Genomic DNA, 5,000 nt, shown 5'->3' with positions numbered 1-5,000 from the left:
CCCTGACAACACTGACAACATGCTTGGAATAATATACAGAAGGAGCTGAAACTGTCAGATTTGATCACTATGGGGGAACTCAAGTCCATCTTAAAGGACAGAGAACAAGAATCCATTGGTCGATGTGATTGCTCGTATATCCCATAATTAAAATTGTGCCAGTTTTTAATGATTTATAATAGTTTCTTTTATTTGCATATTGACTGGTTAATGTGCTATATAATTTGTGTTTTTACGACCGACTTTTCTTCTTAAAAGTTGAGTAACAATTCATTCCTGACCTTGACCACAAAAGTTCGAACAACAACCTCCATTCAAGGTGGAGAATAACGGAACAAAAGTGCTGACTAACTTGTGTTTGTGAGGTGAATTACAGCATATCAGGGAAGTAATGATGCCGATTCATGGTGCTTTTTTTAAGGGAAGTCCCCATTGCACAGAAGAAAGCAGGACAGCTGTTCTCTGATCTTTGACCACTTTGTTCTGAGACATTAAATCACAACATTAAAACAGGTGTTGTCAACGGTAACAATCAACGGTTAGAAATCTGAAGACGCAGCAAAGTTACACATTTTAAGACGCTTTGTTAATCTTAATATGTTTAGTTTAAGTATTCCCTTCACACTTTATAACAAAACAGAAAAAAATACAGTCTAAATATGATGTGTTATTATCCATGTCATCCATGTCCTTTCACCCATGAACTCATCTCATTTAAAGGTTTGAATACCTTAACTAAAATGATGAAACACAGGAGAAGTCATTTAAACTGCTTGCTATACATTGACCCTGAGAGCCTGATGACCTGCAGCCTTTTCTCTCTCCTGTCGCTTGTTTTTCCAAAAATCGCTTGAGTTCAGAGACACGGAAAAGAGAAAACAGAAACTGAATACTGCCTTTGAAATGAAAAACCAGGAGAAGGAGCACAAGTGGAGCTTAAGTTCTTCTGGGTTTTACTAAAGTACACAGCTCACAAGTGTTTAACAGAGAGCGAGTGAATGCATGAACGAGGTGTGGCGGGACCAGGTGACCTCTGACCTCCAGCCAGGGGTCAATCCCTCCATCACCAGAAACAACAGAGGAACATGTGATGACAGAGCGAGACGAAGACAACAAGAAAGGACAAGAAGAGGAGGAGGAGGAGGAGGGAAACGGGAGATGAAGCAGGAGGAGAGAAAGAATAAGAGGTGAAAGCAGATCTGGGACTAATGGACGAGTGTGTGTTCAGATAAATGAGTGATCTGGAGAAGTGAACGCCAACGTACGCCAGCAGTTTGTTTGACAAATGGATTCAGCGCCCGCCATTTGATACTGCGAAAACAGAGATGGAAGACTCTTAAGTGGAGTGTGTGTTTCTGTGAGAGTGTGTGTGTGAAGTTTGATTTGTGTAAAACTAAACCACAAACACAGGTACATGAGAACGAGAGTGCCCCCTCTTAGAGTCGCACGCAAAGATGTTCAGAGTGGGAGCTTAAACATTAATGCACTTTGTTATTTTTTCGTGTTAACCTCGAAATGTCCCCGGCCTCATGGCAGAGGTCATCTATCGGTGCCGTGTCACTCACACCTTGCACGTAAGCCACACACACACACTAAATAATGAACACATAATCTTTACAAATAAAGCCATTCTCTATAGTACCAGACGCCCTATAGCCTTTAAATCTAACCGCCAAAATACATGTACACCTTAACTAATATGTATTCTGAATGAAGTCTTAACCAGTGAAATCCAAAAATGTGCATTCAGCATTTAAAGTTGGTTCTGAATGCTAAGATTATTGGCTTTAACGCTTACATTTAAAACAAATCAAATACTCCCTAAATACGATGAGAAAACTTTTCTGAGCTCAAGTTAAAGTATTTCTCACAGAGACAAACAAGTTCCCCAAAAATGTGTTTAAAACAGAATTATGTTGGCATCACGTTGGCACCACAATAATCCCTTTTTTTCCCAACCATAATCCTTAAACGTTTTCAAATATTTCGCCTTAAACTGATTCTTAATCCTGAGCCTTTAAGAAGAGTAAGAACTTAGAGGGCTGGTTATATTTTCATTTTTATGTACAGACGAAAACATTTGCCTGAAGCATCAAATACTTGAAGTTGCTGCTGAATCTGTTTAAAGACGTCATGTTTTACTACAGATGCATTGAGCATTGTAGTAGACTTTTTTTTAAATTAAAAAACATTTGTATCAAATACTTCTTAAACTAACTAACTTATTAAACTAAATGTAATCTTTTACTTTATTTTCAACAAGACAGCGTTTTTCAAATCAGATCCATTTAATCATTATGTATTTTGGTATCAGTACTAAAACTCCAGTGACACATTGGTGACACGATAGAATATTTTGTTGACAATACCATGGCATATTCCCAACATGTGACCCTTAAGGTGTAAAATAGTAATAAAGAAATCACAGAAACACATAATCCTTACAAATAAAGAATGTTTACTTTGATGTATATACTTGTTTGGACCCTTAATTAATTACCCTACCATACTACTAACCAAATATGTATTCTAATCTTAAGACTAAAAAAAAGTCTTAAGCCTAAGCCTTTTAAAAAGATGGGAACCAAAAGGGGCTTCATATTATTCGCTTTTAATTACAGATGGAAATGTGCTTTTAATATTAAAAGTTGAGCATTGAATCGCAACGAATGCTTGATCTCCTTAAAGTCCATTTCTACCATACAACACACGCATACCACCTTCATCCCACTCAAGACACACACAACGACCCCAACCACCTTCCCCGCAGGGTCTCTGAAAGTGTGTGTGTGAGAGTGAATTTGTGTGTGTGTGTGTGTGTGTGTGTGTGTGTGAGTGCAGATTGATAAAAGGGTCCAGGTCCAGTGAAGGGCTCCATTGTTGGCAGCAGCTCAGCTCCACACACACTCTGATTGATGCCAGCTGAGAGAACACAAAGACACATTTAGCCTGGACACACACACACACACACACACACACACACACACACACACACACACACACACACACACACACACACACACACACACACACACACACACACACACACACACACACACACACACACACACACACACACACACACACACACACACACACACACACCACACACAGCCAGCGGTGTAAGAACATGTGCATAAGCGAACTCAAGCTTGCAGATGGGTTGCTAACCTGTGTACAAACTGAACTACTGATGACCTTAAACAACCTGCAGGAGAAGCTGCTGGAGCTGCGACCTCCTGAAGAGTCTGCAAATGTAAAATGTAAAAGTAGAGTGGAGCAGTGATGACATATTTTTCTAGGCAGACCCTGAAGTTATCATTGCAAGGGCTCACTCTACAAACAGACAATAGGATTTGACCTTGGATTGAGGATTATTGTAGAAAATAATCTCATTTGAACCTTTCTGATGCTTACACATTTTGTTCAGCAGGTTAATATTAACACCACTTTATGAGTTTTCAAGTAAAAAGCTAATGTTGGGCTATAACTACAGCACGGTCACATGACTTCACGTCACCACCGTTAAGCTAAAGGCGGCTAATGTTGGGCTATAAAGGAACTACAGCACGGTCACATGACTTCACGTCACCACCGTTAAGCTAAAGGCGGCTAATGTTGGGCTATAAAGGAACTACAGCACGGTCACATGACTTCACGTCACCACCGCTAAGCTAAAGGTGGCTAATGTTGGGCTATAAAGGAACTACAGCACGGTCACATGACTTCACGTCACCACCGCTAAGCTAAAGGCGGCTAATGTTGGACTATAAAGGAACTACAGCACGGTCACATGACTTCATGTCACCACCGCTAAGCTAAAGGCGGCTAATGTTGGACTACAAAGGAACTACAGCACGGTCACTTGACTTCATGTCACCACCGCTAAGCTAAAGGTGGCTAATGTTGGGGTATAAAGGAACTACAGCACGGTCACATGACTTCACGTCACCACCGCTAAGCTAAAGGCGGCTAATGTTGGACTATAAAGGAACTACAGCACGGTCACATGACTTCATGTCACCACCGCTAAGCTAAAGGTGGCTAATGTTGGGGTATAAAGGAACTACAGCACGGTCACATGACTTCACGTCACCACCGCTAAGCTAAAGGCGGCTAATGTTGGGCTATAAAGGAACTACAGCACGGTCACATGACTTCACGTCACCACCGCTAAGCTAAAGGCGGCTAATGTTGGGCTATAAAGGAACTACAGAACGGTCAAATTACTTCACGTCACCACCGCTAAGCTAAAGGTGGCTAATGTTGGGCTATAAAGGAACTACAGCACGGTCACATGACTTCACGTCACCACCGCTAAGCTAAAGGTGGCTAATTTTGGGGTATACAGGAACTACAGCACGGTCACATGACTTCACGTCACCACCGCTAAGCTAAAGGCGGCTAATGTTGGGCTATAAAGGAACTACAGCACGGTCACATGACTTCACGTCACCACCGCTAAGCTAAAGGTGGCTAATGTTGGGCTTTAAAGGAACTACAGAACGGTCAAATTACTTCACGTCACCACCGCTAAGCTAAAGGCTAATGTTGGGCTATAAAGGAACTACAGCACGGTCACATGACTTCACGTCACCACCGCTAAGCTAAAGGTGGCTAATTTTGGGGTATACAGGAACTACAGCACGGTCACATGACTTCACATCTCCACCGCTAAGCTAAAGGTGGCTAATGTTGGGTTATAAAGGAACTACAGCACGGTCACATGACTTCACGTCACCACCGCTAAGCTAAAGGTGGCTAATGTTGGGCTATAAAGGAACTACAGCACGGTCACATGACTTCACATCTCCACCGCTAAGCTAAAGGTGGCTAATGTTGGGTTATAAAGGAACTACAGCACGGTCACATGACTTCACGTCACCACCGCTAAGCTAAAGGTGGCTAATGTTGGGCGTGATGAAGTCTCATTTAGACACTTGTTAGCAGCCACTGCTTTTAAATTCACCAGTGGGGTATTTACTGACGTGTTTAATGTT

At 41.7% G+C, this 5,000-nt stretch overlaps 1 protein-coding gene across 1 annotated transcript in view; it reads right to left on the bottom strand.

The window, feature by feature from the left end:
- Positions 1–5,000, bottom strand: part of bbs9 (Bardet-Biedl syndrome 9) — a 186,893-nt gene that overhangs the window by 64,913 nt on the left and 116,980 nt on the right.

This window comes from Trematomus bernacchii, unplaced genomic scaffold (assembly GCF_902827165.1).
Source record: "Trematomus bernacchii unplaced genomic scaffold, fTreBer1.1, whole genome shotgun sequence".
Taxonomy (NCBI): Eukaryota; Metazoa; Chordata; class Actinopteri; order Perciformes; family Nototheniidae; genus Trematomus; species Trematomus bernacchii.
Note: the sequence above shows the minus strand (reverse complement) of the source record. Positions and strands in the feature narration are given on the sequence as shown.